Below are 22,475 nucleotides of genomic sequence, written 5' to 3'. Positions count from 1 at the left end.
AATGTAATTAAGCCCCGTTTCCCCTTTTGATGTCTCATACATGCGTGTTTATGGTTTTTTAACTTACGGGGTTGATTGGTTTTGTTCCAGGAAGATTCCGGATTGAATTAGACCATTTGATTCTTGGCTTAGAAGCCTAAGTTATTTAAGTTGACCAATGGTTGACTTTTGTGAAAACGATTCCGGAACGGTGTTTTGATGGCTTCGCTAGCTTTGTATCATGATTTTGGACTTGGCCGTATGCCCGGAGTCGAATTCGGTACTCCGTAGGTTAATTTGTGTTGTTTTGCCGCAAATTGGCAATTTGAAGTTTAGAAGTTTGACTGTAGGTTGACTTTTGGATATCGGGTTCGTAATGTGATTTCGTGACTCCAAATATGTTCGTTATGTTATTTAGAACTTTTCTGCAAAATTTGGTATCGTTTGGAGTTGATATGATAGGATTCGGATGCTTAGTTGAAATTCTAGAAGTTCTTGAACTTTACTTTGAATTCATGCATTTTGGTGTCCGATTCGTAGTTCGTATGATATTTTTACACTTGTGTGGATGTTTGGTTTAGAGCCCAGAGGGCTCGGATGAGTTTCGGAATGTTTTGGACTGAAAAGCAAAATCTGGTGTGCTAATTCCTCTAGTGTCACATTTGCGAACACCAGGGTCACAATTGCTACCTTAGCAGGGGGGCTCAGGTGTCGTAATTGCGATACCTGGGCCGCAATTGCGAATAGTTACATGAGGTGGGGTAGTTCGCATTTGCGACAAAAGAGTCTCATTTGTGACCTTCTCCTAGGCTGTTAGTGGATGCATTTGCGAGGATTTCTTCGCAATTGCAAACCCATGTCGCAATTGCGACAACTGCAACTGAACAAAAGGTTAAAAAAGTCGGGATCTGGTGTCATTTCTCTCATTTTAGAACCCTAGACACGGTAGGAGGCAATTTGGAGATGGGATTTTCATCTACAAACATTGGGTAAGTGATTCTAATCAATTTCAAACTACATTTCATGATTATGTCTAACAATTTAACATCAAATTTATGTGAATCAAAGAGGAAAAATTTGGAAATTTTGTCAAATTTTTGAAAAAAGAGAATTTGAGTTTGGAGAGTCGATTTGGACTCGAATTTTGAAACTAATCATATATATGGACTTGTGGGGTTATGGATAGTCAGAATCTACCCTTGGACCCAGGTTTTGACTCGGCGGGCCCCTATTAACTTTTGTTGACTTTTAAGGAAAAGTATAAAGATCATAGCTTTATCTATTGTAATTGTTTTCCCTTGCATTGTTTGATGATATTAAGTCAATTGTGGTTAGATTTTAGCCGTGTGGAGGCGAATTTTAGGGGAAAGTTATTTACGAGTGTTGAGTTAGCCTAGTTGAGGTAAGTATCTTGCCTAACTTTTTGTGGGGCTTAGTAATTGGGATTGATTGTGCTATTTGCGTTTATGTGAAAGCCGTGTATGCAAGGTGACGAGTGGTTACACGGATTATATATGGTATTTGACCGATTAGGTTATTTAGACCCTTTCCATGCCATTAATTGAATTGTCATATCATGTATTATTTCTCATTGTTAATCTACTCATACATATGTTATTCTATCCTTACATGCCTTATTTGACTTTGTTTAATACTTGATCTTTCCCTTACTTGTTGTTTTGCTCTTATATGCCTAGCTGAAGTTATTGCCTTGTTACATTCTTAATTGTTGAATTACTTGAAATTAAAGTTGTTATTTTGTGAAATGCCTTCTTATTGAGTTATTGGTGTTGAAGTTGTGGAAACCATTGTTACATTATGACAAAATTTGTTAAATGTTGAGATATCTTCCTTGTTGAGAAATTTACATTCTTTGTTATTGTTGATGTTATTGTACACATTATGGTTGGGTCATGGGCTATTGTTGTGAAAATATTGTATTGTTGATTCTTGGCAAGTTGTGGCATGGGCACTCGTGGTGCGAGTTGTTATTGTGTTGTGGTATTAATGCGCATGCGGTGGTATAAGGATGGGGGTTAATGTGCATGTGGCAGCATAAGGTGGGATTTATGTGCGTGTTGCTTGTAAGAGAATTACTTGAAGCCACACGGCGCTATAAGGTGGGCTAAAGTGCGTGTAGCTATTTCGAAAAAAATGTTTTCAAAACTATCTAAATATAAGGCTCACGCGGCGGTATAAGAAAGATTGTGATTGAAATTGAGAAATGTGATTACGAGGTGGTACCTCGGTAGTGATTCTTGTTGTATACGAGGCGGTACCTCGGTCGTGATTCTTGTTGTGCATCTCATGTTGAAAAGAGTTATTGGTGGAATAGTCCTAGTTGCTTTTATTTTTCCTTGTCTTATCAGTTTTTGTCTGTATTTGACTATTGTGGTTCTCTTTAGTTGTTTCCTTCTTGTTATCTCTATGCTTACAATCCTATCATTAGTCTACATTATTAACCTATTTCGTTATCATTTATTTCTCTGCTTTCTATTACTTCTCGTTATCATATTTTCTTTTTTTGTTTATTATGTCCTAATAGGCGTCTTAACCTTGCCTCGTCACTACTCTACTATGGTTAGGATTGATACTTACTGGGTACTGTTATGGTGCAATCATACTGTGCTTCTACATATTTTTTTTGTGCAAATCCAGGTACGTCTGCCTTTGCTAGACGTCAGTGATTATTGTAGCTGTTTTCCAGAGACTTTAAGGTATACCTGCTCGGCGTGTGTAGGCCTTGGAGTGATCTTCCGTTATCTTTTCTTTTTGTTGAATTTCTTATTCAGACAATGTTATAGTAGACATTCTAGATTATTCTGTAGAGCTTATGACTTAGTTCCACTAGTTTTGGGAGAAGTGTCTTTGAGATCCTATTTTGGAAAGTTATATGAGTTTATCAATTTTACTTTAGTTTTCCTGTTTGATTATTTCTGTTAAGTTATTATTAAATGTTAGGCTTACCTAATCTTAGAGACTAGGTGTCATAACAGCATCTTAAGGTGGGAAATTGGGGTCGTGACAAGTTGGTATCAGAGCTCTAGGTTCATAGGTGTTACGAGTCATAAGCAGGTTTAGTAGAGTCTTGCGAATCGGTACGGAGACGTCTGTACTTATCTTCGAGAGTCTACAAAACCATTAGGAAAACTCCACTTCATTGATTCTTTATCGTGTGAATTGGTTGACTTCGAAATTTGAGTCTTTGTCTTTCTATTCATAGATGGTAAGGACACGCACTGCTGGATCCGACGATCAGACACTCGTGCCCCCTAATAGAGCCGCGAGACGTCGAGGCCGGAGCCAGGATAGAGGCCGAGGAGGGGCACGTGGTGCAGCTAGAGCACCTGCCCGAGTTGCGATTGAGGAGCCACCAGTAGCTCGAGTTTGGGGCAGGCACCCGAGGCGCCTGTTGCCACCCCCGCACTTCAGGAGACCCTAGCATTGTTCTTGTGCATGTTCGGTACTCTAGCTCGGGCATGGTTGATTCCACTTGCACCAGCCACATCTCAGGCTGGGGGAGGAGCTTAGACTCCCGTGGCCCGTACTCTAGAGCAACGGGTCCATGTTGATCAGGTCGCAAAGGTTATGCCAGCGCAACTTGTTGTTTCAGTTCATCTTGAGGTTAGGGCAGCAGCATTAGAGGAGGAGGAGATTAGACTTGAGAGGTTCAAGAAGTAACATCCTCTTACTTATAGTGGCCTAACTTCAGAGGATGTGCAGGGTTTTCTAGAGAAGTGCCATTGTATTCTCCACACCATGGGTATTTTGGAGGCGAACGGAGTTGCTTTTACTACATTCCAGCTGTCAGGAGCAGCATATAAGTGGTGGCGGGCTTACGAGAAGGGTAGCCCAGCTGATGCAGCTTCACTTACATGGGCTCTATTTTCGGAGATGTTCTTGAGAGAGTTTATTCCCCAAACCCTTCGGGATGCATGGCACACGGAGTTTGAGCAGCTGCGCCAGGGTACTATGACAGTGTCAGAGTATGTAGTCAGATTCAATGATTTGTCCAGACATGCAGTCAGATTCAATGATTTGTCCAGACATGCACCTGCCTTGGTTTCTACAATTAGAGAGCAAGTCATCCGATTCATCGAGGGGCTCAACTATGGTATTAGGTTCAGCATAGCTTGAGAGTTGGATTTAGATTTCCCATTTAGCAGGTGGTAGGGATCGCACGGAGATTGAAGGGTATGTGTGTCCGTGATAGAAAGGACGAGGAGGCCAAAAGGCCTCGAGGGACTGGAGGATTTAGTGGTGGCCACACTGCAGCTACTACCCGTCATAGTAGAGGCTATATGAACCATCCAGTTCATTCGACACTTCAAGCTTCTAGTGTTGTTCCGGCTATTCTGAGGTCTCAGGTTGCACACTTTGCTCAGCCACTTTCCAGTGCACCTCCTGCACGGGGTGCCTTCAGCGTCAGTCTAATCGACCAGGACAGGGCCAATTCCAGTGGCCACGCCCACGGAGAGCTTGCTTTAAGTATGGTGATACTCGTCATATGGTGAGGGATTTCCCTAGACTAAGGAGGGGTGTACCTCCGTAGACTACTCAGGCTCCACGGATTCTACCTGGTCCACAAACTTCACAGACCTTGGTTGTCGCTCCACCTGCAAAGCCAGCTAGAGGTGAGGGTCAGGTGTGTAGAGGTCGCCCTAGAGGGGGAGGCCAAGCCAGATTCTATGCTTTTCTGGGCAGGACAAAGGCGGTCGCATCAGACGCAGTCATTACAGGTATGGTTCCGGTTTGTCATAGGGATGCATTAGTCTTATTTGATCTGGTATCCACTTATTCATATGTGTCGTCTTACTTTGCTCCACATTTGGATATATCTCATGATTCTTTGAGTTCTCCTGTTTATGTGTCCATGCATGTGGGAGATTCTACTGTTGTGGACCGTGTGTATCGGTCATGTTTAGTTGTTATTAGTAGATTTGAGATCGGAGTTGATCTATTGCTACTCAGTATGGTAGACATTGATGTTCTCTTGGGCATGTACTAGTTGTCACCCTATCATGCTATTTTGGATTGTCACGCCAAGACAATGGCATTGGTTATGCCAGGTTAAACACGGATGGAGTAGAGGGGTTCTTCGGATTATGTTCCTAGCAGGATTGTGTCATTTATAAAGTCTCAGCGGATGGTTAAGGAGGGGTGTGATGTTTATCTAGCCTTTGTGAGAGATATTAGTGTTGATACTCATTCCGTTGAGTCAGTTCCGGTAGCGAGAGATTCCCAGATATATTTCCAACAGATCTTCCGAGCATGCCGCCCAATAGGGATATCGATTTTGGTATTGACTCGTTGTCGGGTTCTTAGCCCATTTCTATCCCACTATATCGTATGGCTCCAGCAGAGTTGAAGGAGTTAAAGGAGCAGTTGCAAGAGTTCCTTGATAAGGGCTTCATCCGGCCTAGTGTGTCACCTTGGGGTGCGCCGGCTTTGCTTGTGAAGAAGAAGGATAGTTCTATGCGCATGTTTATTGGTTATCGGCAGTTGAACAAGGTTACAGTGAAGAACAGGTACCCATTGTCATGCATTAATGACTTATTTGATCAGTTATAGGGTGCCAAAGTGTTCTCGAAGATTTATTTGCGGTCAGGGTATCATAAGCTGAAGATTCGGGATTCGGATATTCCGAGGACTACCTTTAGGACTCGTTATGTTCACTACGAGTTCTTTCTGATGTCATTTGGGCTGATCAATGCCCCAACATCATTTATGCACTTGATGAATAGTGTATTCCAGTCATACCTTGATTCATTCGTCATTGTGTTTATTGACAACATCTTGGTGTACTCGCGTAGTCGGGAGGAACATGAGCAACATCTAAGGATCGTACTCAATACCTTAAGAGAGAAGAAGTTGTATGCAAAATTCTCAAAGTGTGAATTCTAGCTTGATTCAGTGGCATTTTTGGGTCATGTGGTGTCGAGCAAGGGGATCAAGGTAGATCCGAAGAAGATTGAAGTAGTTCAGAGTTGGCCCAGATTGTCTTCAGCTAGTGAGATTCGGAGTTTCCTTGGTTTGGCCGGGTATTATCGTTGTTTCGTAGAGAGTTTCTCATCTATTGATGCTGCTATGACCAGATTGACCCAGAAGAGTGCTCCTTTCAGATGTTCCAAAGAGTGTGAGGCGAGCTTTCGAAAGTTCAAGACTGCTTTGACTACAGCCCATTATTGGTGTTGCCTACGGGTTCTGCTACACCTCATGTTTTCGTATGTACAAGTACGCCGTAAGCCAACTAATGTATGCTCAGAAATGAGATCATCTTTGAAAGTACATAAAGTAAGTTAATAATCTTACCTTGGAGGTTACAAATCTTTAAGATCATGGATAACAAATACGAAGAGGGTTGAAAGCGTTAGAAAATAAACAAATTGAAAAAAATAAGTTTCGTCGAATATCGACAAGTTGGTAATGTTATAACATGTACTTTTGGGGTGATAATAGGGTGCTTAACATTATAAGGAGGTTATTTTATGAGCTATTTTAGTCGTATTATAGTCGTGTATTACGTTTTGAAGTCAATTGAGTTGTGGAACAAAAGTTGGCAAATGTCATCACAAGTTACATTCATAAATGTGCTAAACATTAGGTCCAATGTAGCTGCGGTATCTCCCAATATACATGGAATTATGGGATAATCCACATACAAAATTGAATATATATGATTCTAGTTTCTAACACATTAAACCTTTCATCAATACGACATCCGAGTAGAGAGATATTCGCGTTTCGCGAGACTGCACATGCAGCCCCTATGGAACCCACTTGGTCGGTGGCCGACCTTCACTTATTCTTATCTCGTTTTTGGGATGAGACTTTCTCATTTTTAGACATCCTTTCATCCTCACACTCTTCAAACCCTTCCAAACAGTTCCCCAAAGGCTCCAAACAAATTCCAAAAAATACACCATAATCCAACATAAAATTATCCAAAAGTGAAGAATAACCCCTCTATGGTGTTGTGATGTGAATAAGGATGATGGTGAGCCAAGTTAAGCTTGGGGTTAGAAATTTATCTACTGCCTAAGGTATGTTTAACATCCTTTTGATGGTGTTTAAGGTTAATTACATGATTGTTGTGGTGTTGGAGTGAAAGATTACAGGATAGCACTTGAAAGGGTAAGAGATGTTGTTATGTATTGTTATGGCTGAAAATTGGGGAAAATAACTTGATTATGATATAGTTTTTGTTGTTATGCATGCATATATGTTGATCAAGTGAATTGATGAAAGAAACATATAAAACTTGAGATTGGAAGTGAAGATTAGCTTAAATCACTTGAGGGCTGTTGTAAGCTAAATATAACTTGGATTTTGACTTGAAGCTACTGTAGGAGGTATGCGTATTGTGTTCTTGCATGTGCTTAAGGTTATCTTGGTGTTGATTAAGTTAAATGGATGGACTAGATATGAACTAGTGAATAAAGTTGCTAATCGAGGATAGTTGGAGTTGTGAATTGTTTTCTTTGTTATAAATATATTGTATAAGGTTGAAATCATTGATGAATGACTTCATTATCATGTCAATGATACTGTTAAGTTAAAGTAAGAAGTCTATAAGGAATGATATTGGGTATACGGATTTCAATCGGAGCTTGCCGCCCGTCGTTAAGTAGTTGTGACTTGTTGTCATTATATGGTATCTTGTTATTGATACTTATATGTTGTTGGATAGTTGTGGTTGTTGTTGTTGGTATATGGTATTGGAGGAGGCCCTTGTTACAGGGAGATGCTGCCTAATTTACGTAAGCGAGCTACTGGCTTAAGTTACGGACTTAGCCTTTACTCAACACTGATTTTGAATCTCCCCATCCCATGGTAGATTGAGTTGAGTTGTTTGAAGAGTTGCTTGGAAGGTATTAAGGACTCAATGGGGTTAAGCTATGTTAAGGCTATCCCTTCTTTCCTTTTGGCATGATCCAAATGATACAAACGAAATGCGCAAACGCGAAACTTTCACAAATAACTCTATTCAGAGAAGTACTCGGGATGCCTATGTTCTTGATTCCCCATGTGTCCTGTTATTATATCGTATGTTCATGGGTCTCAGAAACTATATAAGTTGATAAAGTATATTTTATGATACTAACCGAAGGCATATTGATCTTATTACATCTCGATAGATCTTATTGACTTACTTCTTATGCATTGCATTCATTTACACATGTACATTGACTCATGAATAGATGGCGTTATATATACGTATATTATATATATATGGGGTATGGGGAAAGGTTATGGCGTTAAATATGTACCACCACCCGATCAGTTGGTATACATTGATGATTTCGCCCACTGAGGCCTAGATGATGCGGTGAGATACCCTCAGAGGTTTGATGATGTTATGTACACATATACCTATGCATGATATGTCATTTATACTCATATACATACATTATAATTGTTTCATGATTCACATAGCTATTCAGACATACATGTTGAGTCCTTTACTACATGTTTCTTTCATGTCTTTTATATACTACTTTTCATGCCTTACATACTTGGTACTTTATTTGTACTGGTGTCCTTTTTGCTTAGGGACACTGAATTTCATGCCCGCAGGTCCTGATAGATAGGTTGACAGTCCTCCTAGTAGGCTATCAGCTCAGCAGAAGGTGTTGGTGCACTCCACTTGCCCCGGAGTTGCATATTTGGTCAGTGTACTTTGGACATGTATTGATTGGTATGGCGGGACCCTGTCCCGACCTTTATGATGTTTATGTACTCTTAGAGGCTTGTAGACAGATGTCATGTATATGGATGATTATATGGCCTTATCGGCCTATGTTTTGAGTGTACAAATGATTATTTCGGTCTTGTAGGTCGTATGTCACATGTATAAGTTTGTATACCATGTTGGGACGTCCTATGTCGAGTATTCTCTTATGTTTAATTTTGGTTATCTCATGATGACCTTTTCGACTCATTTACCCATCATAGTATGATAAAAAGGATATGTACGTTTGTACTCGGTTGAGTTAGGCACCGGGTGCCCGTCGCGGCCCTTCGGTTTGGGTCGTGACAGGTTCGGGGTCTTACACTATGTATTGTGATGCGTCACTTATTGGGATTGGCGTGGTGTTAATGTAAGACGGTAGGGTGATTGCCTACGCATCTTGGCAGTTGAAGATCCATAAGAAGAATTATCCGGTCCACAACCTGGAATTGGTAGCTACTATTCATGCATTGAAAATTTGGCGGCACTATTTGTACGGTGTCCCTTGTGAGGTCCATACCAACCACCGGAGTCTACATCATCTGTTCAAACAAAAAGATCTTAACTTGGGACAGCGGAGATGGTTAGAGTTTCTTAAAAACTATGATATCACTATTCTATATAATCCCGGGAAGGCCAACATGGTGGCCGATGCCTTGAGTAGAAAGGCGGAGAGCTTGGGTAGTTTAGCATATCTACCGGTAGCAAAGAGGCCATTAGTCATAAATGTTCAGGCTTTGGCTAATCAGTTTGTTAGATTGGATGTTTTAGAGCCCAATCGGGTTCTTGTTTGCATGGTTTCTCGGTCTTCTTTATATGATCGCATCAGAGAGCGTCAACATGAAGACCCCCATCTGCTTTTCCTTTAGGACACGGTACAGCACGGCGATTAACAGGAGGTTTCTATTGGAGATGATGGTGTGTTGCGGATGCAGGACGGATTGTTTGTGCTCAATATGGATGGGTTACGTGAGTTGATCCTTCAGAAGGCCCAAAGTTCTCGGTACTCCATTCATCCGGGTGCTGCTAAGATGTGTCAGGATTGGGGCAGCACTATTGTGGAAGAGAATGAAGAAAGACACAGTGGAGTATGTAGCTTGGTGCCTAAATTTTCAGCAAGTGAAATATGAGCATCAGAGGCCGGGCGGTTTGCTTCAGAGACTTGAAATTCCCGAGTAGAAATGGGAGCGTGTTACCATTGACTTCGTTCTTGGGCTCCCACGGACTTTGAAGAAATTTGACGCTGTATGGGTGATTGTGGATAGATTGACCAAGTTGGCTTATTTCATTCCGGTGGTGACTACCTATTCTTCAAACCAGCTGGCTCAGATCTATATTGGCGAGATTGTCCAACTTCATGGCATGCCGTATCCATTATATCCGACCAGGGCATGCAGTTTACAACGCGCTTTTGAAGAGCCATGCAGCGTGAGCTAGGAACACGAGTTGAGTTGAGTACAATATTTCACCCCTAGACAGACGGCAATCCGAGCGCACCATTCAGATATTGGAGGATATACTTCGTGCCTGTGTTATGGATTTCGGGGGTTCTTGGGATTAGTTCTTGCCGCTTGTGGAGTTTTCCTACAACAACAGTTACCAATCGAGTATTCAGATGGCTCCTTATGAGGCCCTATATGGGAAACGATGTCGTTCTCTAGTTGGTTGGTTTGAGTTAGGAGAGGCTAGGTTGTTGGGCACAGATTTGGTTCGAGATGCCTTCGAGTAAGTCAAGTTGATTCAGGATCGGCTTCGTAACCCAATCTACACAGAAGAGTTATGCTAATCGGAAAGTTCGTGATGTAGCATTTATGGTTGGAGAGTGGGTTTTGCTCCGATTTTCACCCATTAAGGGTGTGATGGGTTCGGGAGGAAGGGCAAGTTGAGCCCTAAGTATATCGATCCTTTTGAGATCCTTGAAAGAGTTGGTGAGGTGGCCTACAAGCTTGCATTGCCACCTATCTTATCTACAGTTCATCCGGCTTTCCATGTTTCCATGCTCCAGAAGTATTATGGTGATCCGTCGTATGTCTTATACTTCATCTCAATCCAATTGGACAAGGATTTGACTTATATTGAAGAGCCGGTGGCTATCCTGGACAGACAGGTCCAGAAATTGAGATCAAAGAATATTGCTTCAGTGAAGGTTCAATGGAGGGGTCATCCGGTCGAGGAGGAAACTTGGGAGACCGAGCACGACATCCAGAGTCACTATCCTCACATTTTCATCACTTTGGGTATGTCTTTATGCACGTTCGAGGACGAACGTTTGTTTTAAGAGGGAGAGAATTGTCACGCCCCAACCTCGGGAGGCGTGACCGACGCTCAATCGAGTGAACCCAACTGAGCAAGCCTTATTGACACTATCTACCCAACTTAATATGATTAAGGAAATCCGGCTTTCGATTATTTAAACAATAGAAAACTTGAACATTCAACAATTTTAGTTCATTTTTATATCACAAACCTTAAATCGTGGTTATGTTTCCAAGATTTTATACAGTCATTGCTTAAACGAACTAGAGAATAGAGTTGTACATAGATCATTAACCCAACCAACATAACCCACACAATGTCTACGGAGCCTCTATGGATACAAAAGACGTAATAGGACAACGCCGGCAACAAGGCCCCGGCTGTACCTCAAAAGTGAAAGTCTACAACAGAAGATGAACAACATAACCTCTTTGAAGGAAAAAGGGGCTCACCAAGTCTTCGAGATGAGGACACTCCGCTACGCACGATCGGCACTGTCCGCTATAGAGCCACCTACATTCATTTTAAAAATGTAGCGCCCCCGGAAAAAGGGACGTTAGTACCATGGAATAGTACTAGTATGTATAACCAAACACCGTCTAATTAGAAAGAACTTTCATATAAAAATAAGGAAATCACAAGTCTCACTCAAGAGCTTTAAACGATCACAACATTATCAACAATAAGGAATCATAAAACTTTCACATCATGTTTCCATAGCCTTTAGTTTTGGGGCATTTCACACTATTCATCATTTGTTCACAATACCACCGCTATCTTGAGCGGAGTCCGATCTCGACCCGATCGGCTAGGTTGCCTCATTTGAGACATACGCTTCAATCACAATCTCATATTCCCCTTTTTCCGGAATTCATTCACATTCCGATCTCGGCCCGATCGACTAGGCCGCCTTACCAAGGCGTTGTTTAATCATTTCGTTTCACATATTTCATTTCGTAGGCACTTGGGGCCACCGCTTTGTCTCATCATTCTTGGCACTAGGTCGCATTTCACATCATTCCCAATTTCGATGTTAGATTTGTAATTTAGGATAATAAGTGCACACAAGAGCAATTAAAATTGTAGGCATATGGGAGACTTCACATAGATGGCACAATATATGCAGCTTCAATTTCAATTTAAGGTCTAAGCATTTCAATTCATGATTCACAGCCCTTGCACCTCCTCAAGTTATCAAGAGTAGCATTTTGATCATATTGAGACACACTTCCCACGTATATAAGGTTGCAACACCAGTCCAAGTGAAATAACAATCAATACAACAATTCAATTTTTAATCTTACCGTATTCACACAACCACCGATAAAGCTCAATTTCTAAAAGACGGGGATTTAGCCATACATACCTCAACCGAGATTTCCTTAATCCTATAATGTTCCGGAATGTTCGCGCTTCAATCTATTTAAGCAATATAGCACAATTTAACTCAAAATCAGGAAAAGATCATAATCTAGGCTCTCTTGAGCATTTTATCGAGCATTTAGTGTTCATTAAGGCCTTATGGTTCTGTTATGCAAGATTACACTAGCCCATTACCCAAGCCTCTTTATTTATAGTTCCTCATATTCTTCAGGAACACATGCATGCGATGCAATCCCCCTCATCCCCATGAATTACCTCACTAATGACCCCTTATAGCTATGTGTAAAAATAAGAGCTGAGGTGATGAAGTCTTACCTCTTGGGATGAAGGTTTAGGTCCCTCACTTGACTATCTTCAATGATTTAACAAGGATTCACGGAGTAATTTTGATCGGGTTTAAATTTAGAAAACTGGAGCCCCGACTCAGGTCTGCGATCGCAAAGTTGACATGCAGCCCGCATAATAGACCGCAAAATGCTCCCCAAAACCTGAAGACACTGTTTGGGTATGCGACTGAGATGCGGTCCGCATACCCGTTCTGCGGTCGCATAATGCACCGCAGAATTGCCCCTCACAAAAATCCCAAGAGAATTATGCGACGACTATGCGGACCGCATATCGATTATGCGATCGCATAATTGACCGCATAGTTGACCTCAAATTGGCTAACACACCGTTTCACTTTGCAGCGATTATGCGGTCCGCATACCTGACATGCGACCGCATTCTCGACCGCAGAATTGCGCTTTTCTGGAAAACATTATTTCTTGACTTTTTAGTGCATAGATCAATCCAACAGGGTCCGAACCGCGGCGAGCTAGCTCGCCGCGAAGAATTTTTATGAATCTCTAACACCTGCTCCTAATATGGCACTACGAGATTCGGGTGTTTTTGAGTACAAGTTTTCACGAGGCCTTACAATAACAAAAAATACAAAGACAGATATAAGGAGTAGGGGCTCACCACAAAGTCTCCTAAAAGCATTCCTACTCTGCTAGATGAAGACCTCCAAAAGCAGTTTCAAAATCTGCACAAAATATGCAGAAGTGTAGTATAGGTATAAAGCACGGTACTCAATAAATATCAAAGTCTAGCCTCGAAGAAGTAGTAGCGAGAGGTCAGAAGTCGGATCTACACTCAGCTCAATTATCATAAGAGGCATAATCAACATATGAAAAAAAGCATGATATTATCAATCAAGTATACCGGTAGAAGTACAGTAAAGCTAGTATGTAAACATGCTTTCCAAACAAAAGATAGCACACAACATCAAATACATTAAATCTTTTACAATCATGATACGACTCAAATAACAATCAAGTGAAATAAGAATCACCGCATGAGTCTAAACTACCAATGCACGCTCACGATCTCATATCAATTCTCATCGCACATCTCCGTATACCCAATATTAACAGAGTGTCCAAATCAATACCAATCAAAGTAACGCACGGTTTCAGGGCCCAAAGTAACATGGGTAATTACTTGACTCCGGAATGCTGATACCAATTACCAATCCAGCATATAGGGAAGATATGCAAATAAATCAGGTAAATAGCTGAGGAATATTGCAAGTTTTAGAAGAAATGCAATAATCAAATATCAATCTGTTGCAGCGCGCAACCCGATCCAAATATAAATCATATCACGACTCTCAGGCCCACATTAGAATCTTAGTAACCAAACCAAACCAGTAACCAGCTCTCCAAGAGATCACATTTCGCAATCCGCATGTACACAATCAAGAAGGCAAATGAGAGGGTGGCCCTAGGGGTATGGATCCATATCCATACGCATGCATGGCCAATTCAACGTGCTATCAGCCCGGCATGGTCACAGGATCAATATCATAATCCGTCGACGTGGTCACAAGCATAAAAACATAATTTGCCTGGCGAGGTCATAGGCCTAATAACACAATCCGTCCGGCATGGTCACGGGTATAACAACACAATTCGCCCGACAAGGTCACAGGCCTAACAACACAATCCGCCCGGCATGATCACAGGCATAACAACACAACCCGTCCGGCGTGGTCACAGGCATAGCAACATAATTCGTCCGGCATGGTCACAAGCATAACAACACAATCCGCCCCGCATAGTCATATACATAACAACACAATTCGCCCCGCATGGTCACAATCATAACAACACAATTCGCCCGGCGTGGTCACAAACATCCAATCCAAATCATATCACACAGAAACAAATATACAATAATACATGTATATGATGAATGAATATCAGATCTCATACTCCTGGACTAGTATATATGACATACTGAAGTGTAAGCATGTGTAAAGTGTGTTATCATAGCTCAAATAAGCAATTTCATTATGGAAATAACAATTATCAAGTTCATTTAGGGTATTAGACTCTATGTAACCCCAAACATGGATCAAATAATTCACAACAAGGTTACAAATATGAGAAACATCACAGCTTAAAGCTTAATAGTCAATACAAGGCATATCATAGTATACTCACTATCCCGAGCATGGATAAATATCCCGGTGCTCGCATGTGGGCTCAAACCCCACACATACTGATAATAGGCTATATAGACGCTATTTACACTTCAAATTTACCATACTTTATTATTGTTTTAAAGGCTAAATAATAATAAAATACTCTAATTGGTGTTCTTTTGCTTTGCAGGGACTAATCCAAGTTAGTAAGAGACTATGGAGTGTTTTGGAGTCAATAATATGGATATAAGGCCAATCAAGAAGAACCCAAACGAAAATAAGCAAGAAAAAGGCAAAGGAGGACTGGGCAAGGTGCGACCGCGATCGCGGTCGACCGCGGCTGGACCGCGGCAGGCCAAGCAAGTGAGGCAGAATAGTTGTGTTTTACCGCGGTCGCGCCGCGTTCTGCTGCGACCGCGATCGACTGTGTAACTGCCCAGAAATTTTAGGACTAAAGTGTAAATCGGGGAAAACTTATCCTAACCCTTTATAAACTCAAAAAACTCGCCCAAGCAAAGGTTAAGCTTGTTTTTAGACTGAATTGGAGGCAAGAACAAGTGTGAGAAGAGCAATCAACCATTAGAGTTTTTCAATCTTGTTGACAACCAATTTTTCCATATATATATTTTGAATATGCAAAATAACTTCAAAATGGCACATATATGCATATGTAAGCATATTCAAGTGTTTTATTATTTTTTTCTATATTTTTTTAAAGGTTTTTTAAATCAATTTATTTCCCTTTTTTTTTATCCATAAAACCTATTAATAATTTCCAAAATTAATATTTTTGGTAATTCATCTATTGGATTTTCATCTTTATGCCAAGATATAGCTAAGGTAATTTTTATAGGTTTTTTATAATTTTGTTTAGTATTTTTAAAAAAGCTTATTGCACATAATTGCAATATTAGCCTTTTTAAGATTTAATTGTGTTTTATATTCATAAAATTAAGTTCTGTATTTTAAATTGTTAGTTATATGCTATAAATCATTTTAGCGCTTTCAATTTATTTCCAGAAGTTAATTTCCTATTTTTTATAATTTTAAAAGGGGAAAATTGGCTATTTAAATAATAGCCCAATTACATTTCAATTTTAGCCTAAATCTGATCCCAAACTAAACCCAATTTCCCCGGCCCAATTCCATTCAGACCCGACCCCTAACCCAATTAAACGACCCAACCCGGACTCCCTACCTAACCATTTCAATCCTGGCTGTTGATCATTTAGATCAACGACTACTATTCGCCCTTTCCATTTTAACCTTAAACGACCCCTTACCCTACCTCATTCATCACCAAACGCCGCCCTTGAATCCCCCTTCTCTCAATTCTCTCTAAAACCTCACCTGAACCCTAGCCTCCGCCATCTAATCCCACCCTAATCCACCCTAATACCTTCCTAAACCATGGCCCCTCGTGGTCATTTGAGACATGTATCAGCCTCCTATGGCTCCTCGGTGTTTGTTTATGTGGTTTCATGGCCAGACCTCGAAGGGTCTGGTCTAGTCCTTGCTCGACTTTTGTTCATGGCCTTTCTCCGGCCATCCATGACCTTTCTCTGGCCATTCATTGCCTTTCAAGGCCGATCCTTGACTTTTTCTGGTTGGATCGTTAACTTAGTCTTTCTCACTTCTTTTGGGTTTTCTGAAACCCTAGCTCTAAGACCTTTTCAATTTTCTTTTAGATCTCTCTTAGATCTATACTTACTATGAATTTCTTAAGTGTTTTCTCGAAGGTTCTTCAACTTTTCTTTCAAAACGACTCTTTATTTTTTCGACGATTAGGGTTTCCCTTAAGTTTTTCAAAATATCTCTTCTCTGATCTCAATATTGTTTGTGATTTTGTTATCTTTAAAACGACTTGCTCATATTGTACCTCTATCTATTTCGGCATGTTAAAAACCCTAGTTCCTTTAGTCTTATCCGAGTTCTGAAACTGTTTGTTTAAATGTGTACTTGTTCTTTGTTTCTGACTCTCTTTTCCTTGTTTGACTTGTTTGATTTTGAGTTCTTACCATCTCTTAAACTCGACTACTGCTGAAGCCCTAAATTTCTTAGAAGTTTTTCTCACTTATTACTACTGTGAGACCTTTACCTATTTCTGATTTCTCTTACCTAATACTATGTTCTGCTTCACTGTTGATTCTATGTGACTACTTGACCTACTTGACTACTGTGCCTCGAATATTTTCCTCACTACTGAATCCTAGCTTATTCCTGCCACTACTGTATGTTCGTGTTATCTCTTTTACCAATGTGTTTGGCCTCACATGTTTGATGCTTCTGTTCACTCTATTTATATGTTGAAGTTTCTTCCTTGATTGATCTTAATTTGGTGACTGATTGCAAAAGCATTTTCTTTATAAACCCTAATTTCACTCGCCTGTTTAAAATTAATTGCTTCCTTTCCCTTTACTGTGATATTTTACCTTGCCGAATCCTTTCCCAAAATAAGCCTATTTTGTACTTAGACTTGATTGTTTACTTCATGCTTTTACTACCCCTTATATAGCAATAATCAATCTGTCCCCAAATTGATTTCTTTCCTTAATTAAACCTGCTACTACCCGTAAACAGTGATTCCTTAATTAAAGGGAATCACTTGTGTTAATTGATTCTGACTTGTGATTGTTTCCATATTTGTGTTAAGAATTTACTTATTACCTTACTTATCACTCGTTTTCAAAAGCTATAAATACCCACCCCCTCTTCTTTCAAAAGACACGAGCAACTTGAGTTCAAAACACACACTTACACTTAAAAATCTCTCTTTCTTTACTGCTACTTGTGCTATTGCTTTGTCTAGCCGGCTGAAAGCCAAGGCTAGACTGTGGACTCTTGTTTGCTTTACCTTTCTGCACGTTGCTTCTCTACTGGTATGTCCTAGTTTACTCTTTAAGTCTCAACAACAATGTGTTTCTTTAAGTTGCTTCAGTCTCTCATTCATGCTCACTTCTGCCAATGTTTCTGTAGTCTATTTACATTACTAGCATGCTGAAATATGCTCCCTTCCCCTTTTAGATTAATGTTTCCCTATGTATGTACTCTGTCAGTCGCTTGTTATGTGATTTGCTGACTTATGAATCCCAAACCCCATATCCCATGTATGTGTTTGTGTTCCTTAGGTTGGTTTATGGGCAGGCCAGCATCATCTATCGCTGTGCATGATCAAACCTGCCCCTTTCTGGGGTCATATGCTTCATACAACGTATTCCCAAAACCCCTCGACCCTTTGTGTAACTACTGATTCTGGGTATTTTGAGCTCCACTACTACTATTTTTTTTTTCAAATCACCCTCTAATACTTACTATTTCCAACTCAATTTTAATCAATTTCTGTCTTGCACTTCCACTATATTCTTAGAACCGAGGTTCTGCCCCTCTTGTGTGAGCCTTGCCTTGGGACCCATGAGCTCCCTCTGAACTTGGACACATAAGGGCTGGCCCTTCCATACTGCACTCATTTCTGTCTGGTTATGCAGACCTGGGTGTAAGCACTGCCCGGGGTCCCTCGAGACCCTTAGGGAACTTTGATACACCCAGGTATGAGAAAGGCTTTGAACATCATGACCATCTGAAGTGATTAATTATATAACTCAGATAGGAAGTCAAGATCAGGCTTCTTTTGGTTGTAATTTCTTATTTCTGCACTTCTTTTGTAATTTAAGTATTTGGTCTGTAATAATTTGTAACGAACATTGGGGTTGGCTAGTAAAAAGGGATGGGGCAATTATGCATATTTTAAGGGTAGATATCCTGCCTATAGGATCTGTTTAATAAATTATGCATATTTTACTTCCACACTTAGATATCATGCCTATAGGATCTGTTTAATAAATTCTGCATGTTTTACTTCCAAACTTAGATATCATGCCTATAGGATTTGTTTTATAAATTATGCATGTTTTACTTCCACACTTTGGCATCATGCCTGTAGGATCTAAATGGTTATAATCATACATCATGCCTATAAGGTTAAAATCAGCTTCGAAATTGATGTCATGCCTGTAAGATTAAAATCAATATCTTTATAGAAATTACGCCTATAGGAATTTCGCCGTGGTCAAATAAACCCTGCCTACTCCACTTCATGATCAATTAGATATCATGCCTATAAGATTAAAATCAGCTACAATAGAGAGCATGCCTATAGGACCTAAAACCTGTTTAGTAAAAAAAAAAATCAGTTTGACTCGTACTGTTCTGAATCAGTTTAAACAACTTACTCCTTTTAGCAATACGGTTTAGAAAGCATGCCTATAGGATCCAAATTGCTCGTTTAGAATTGTTTACTGCTTTACTACACTCCTAATCAACAATAGATATCATGCTCCTAGGACATCACTGTTACACCTAGGCAAGCCTTATGTAATAATAATGATAAAATTTAATTCGCCTCTGTTTAATTAGCAACTGCTACAACCAGCAGGCAGGCCTCATTCAGACTTCTTATCTGAGCTACATAATGAATCTGGTTCTGACTCAAATCCCCTACCTTAGGATTTTTAAAATACATACTTTAACTGTGTTTGAGTCGTGCTATTTATATGTATTATTTGTGGAGGATTATATGAGCCTTCTAATTGTTTACATGTTTCCTCTTTGAATGTAGTCCTACGTGTTTTTGTACGCCGCCTTAGCCTTTTTACCTTTAAACCTAAGAGTCAGCCTAGATCCTCCCTCTTATAAGAATAGTAGTCCTAAAATTCCTCCGAGATTGATAGGAATGGGACGGGTAATAGCACGCTATAGAGTTCGAGACCAATCCGCGCTTTAAATACCTTTACGGGGTGGGAATGGTAGATATGGATATGATGACCGGTGCGCTAATACCACGTGTAGCCCCTCTTTTGAGGAGTGATTATCGGGTATTGCATTGATGTGATCCATATTACAAACAAACCTAGGACCCCCTTTACATTCATCATCATGCTTAGTTATAACTCTTTCAAAATTTTATTTAATCATTTTCAAACACGTGTATTTAAAATCCCCTCTTATTTGAGCCTTGTTTGTTTACTTGTTAATTGTACAAATTCACAAAGAATTATCTGGCCGGGAACCACACTAGTGGATCCTGAGGGGTGCCTAACACCTTCCCCTTAGGATAATTTCAAGCCCTTACCCTATCTCTGGTTATCAAACGTAGTTGTAGTTGGACCCTATAGGTGCCCTAACACACCTTAAAATCGTTAGGTGGCGACTCTTCAAAACTGCAAAACACCTTTCCCAAAGGAAAGAGTTGTCGCAACCAAAATGTCATAAACCCGATTCCGCGAAGGAAAAAGGTGGCGCGACATCATGGCGACTCTGCTGGGGATTTTTTAGGCTTTTACCATTTCAGATTATTCTTGTGAATTTATACCTCTCTCTATGCGCAATTATCTGTTTAATTCCTTTAAACATTTAATTTCTTCTTTAGAAGCAAAACTGACACATCTTCCTTGTTTTCTTTTCTTTATTGCTTTAAATTATGAAACTGTTGTATTTATTGCTTTCTTAATGTGCAAATACATGCCAACATGCTTTTAATATGTTTTTTTTTTGGCATAATCATGCTCAACATCATACTCCACTCGTGCCACATAAATCCTATAGCAACGCTTATAATGAGTGGTTGCGCTCTTCCTATATCATTACCCCCTAAATTCGGAAAGGCATATTTGCGGTAAAACTAGTCGATCAGCGGTGCAGTCGACAGTTCCGAGCCTTCCCCCTTGTGTTGTTCGCTCAAGGGTACCAGTCTAAAACCCCATAGAAACCTTACTGTGTTTAAATTGTGCATGCATCATGGTCAAACCTAGTTGGATCAGTTATGTTGTCCACATAATGATCCATTAAGGTAGCCGTGTCCAAAGTCCACTGTTTCCCTAAACCCAAACGAACGTCATCACGTTCTGTGCATTTATTAGGAGAACTAAATGCTTCATGCTAATTGTTGATGTTAAATAGTCGAGTCTGGTGGGGGTAGGGTCTAACCCTTTGTTTTGCAGAAAATGAGGCACGAGGTCCCCAGTTTCGGTATGATTAGCACGCCCCCACTCTTGCTAGACTGGTGGAGGAGTCTTCCATCAAATGACCAAATCAATGAGTGGAAAGAGAGGGCCGCCAAAGCTAGCGGAAAGTTGGAACATCTGGAATACAGTCTGCTGCAATTGGAAGGAAAAGTGAGGAAGAGAGTCACCGACTGCCAGAACGCTGAGGGAAACGAAGGAGAACACCTGGCGAAGGCATTTTTGCTGGTAAACCTACGTGAGCTGGAGGATTTGATCAACGAGAGCATTCAACCTGGGGAAGGTCCTTCTGGGACCAGATAGATAGGAATTTACTTTTTCGCCTTATAAATGTAATAGGCCAATGGCCATTAGTGATTTTTATTTTCTTGCTTATTTAGTGTCTTTTTTAGGATTCGCCTATTTTTTATCAATAAAATGAGGCATTTAGCATTAAAGCTCTCCAAGTCTATCTGTCGCTAGGCCTACCTCGGGCACAAAGAGGTTCCCAAACTAGGACACGCTTTACACTCCTGCACTATGTGTTTAAATATTGCAATACTTTTTATAATCCTCACTAACTTGATTACCTTTTTGTTTTTTTATTATCCCCCTCACTAAAGGTTAGTTCGTGCACTCTGGCATCGTCATCTTATTTCACAAGGCTCTTCCATACAGGCTATGAGCAGAGGGGCACATCTCAATAATTGGACCATCAGGACAACCAGAGCCCAACGAGCCTCGGGGTAGCAAGGCTAAAACAAGCACTATTCACTGTTTTATTTACTGAATGATTTTCTTTTCGCATTTTTCAATTTCCGCAATAAGATCTTCAATGTTCGAAACAATTATTCAATTTATCAAAAGCATGTTTTACTATGAATTAATATTTATTTATATCATTGTCCTCCTTACTTTACCAATACAGCATAACTATTACTTATCTTGATGAACCAATGACTGTGACATGCAATGAGACAACGCAACAAACAGACATTGATTCAGACGAAGATGACATACCTGAGGAGATTGTCAGAGAAGTTGAGAACTTTGAAAACAGACCTAAGTCCAACCTGGACGAAACCGAAATTGTTAACCTGGGAGGTGCAAAAAATGTTAAGGAAACACGAATCAGCATTCACTTATCGCCATCAGAGAAGGAAGCATACGCAGAGTTTCTAAAAGAATATGAGGACATATTCGCCTGGTCGTATCATGACATGACCGGTCTGAGTACGTCTATTGTGGCTCACAAACTGCCAACCGATCCAATGTGTCCACCGGTAAAGTGAAAGCTCAGAAAGCTCAAACCTGATATGAGTCTGAAAATCAAGGAAGAAGTCACCAAGCAGATCAAAGCTAAGGTTCTCAGGGTGGTTGAGTACCCGACATGGTTAGCCAATATTGTTCCAGTACCAAGGAAGGATGGGAAGGTCAGAGTCTGTGTCGACTACCGGGATCTCAACCGGGCCAGTCCGAAAGACGACTTCCCTTTGCCGAATATACACATCCTGATTGACAATTGCGCCAAGCATGAGCTATAGTCGTTCGTGGATTGCTTCATTGGTTATCATCAGATTTGAATGGATGAGGAAGATGCTGAGAAAACGGCTTTCATTACGCCATGGGGAGTGTATTGTTACAAGATGATGCCATTCGG

Source organism: Nicotiana attenuata, chromosome 11, assembly GCF_001879085.1.
Source record: "Nicotiana attenuata strain UT chromosome 11, NIATTr2, whole genome shotgun sequence".
NCBI lineage: Eukaryota > Viridiplantae > Streptophyta > Magnoliopsida > Solanales > Solanaceae > Nicotiana > Nicotiana attenuata.
Note: the sequence above shows the minus strand (reverse complement) of the source record.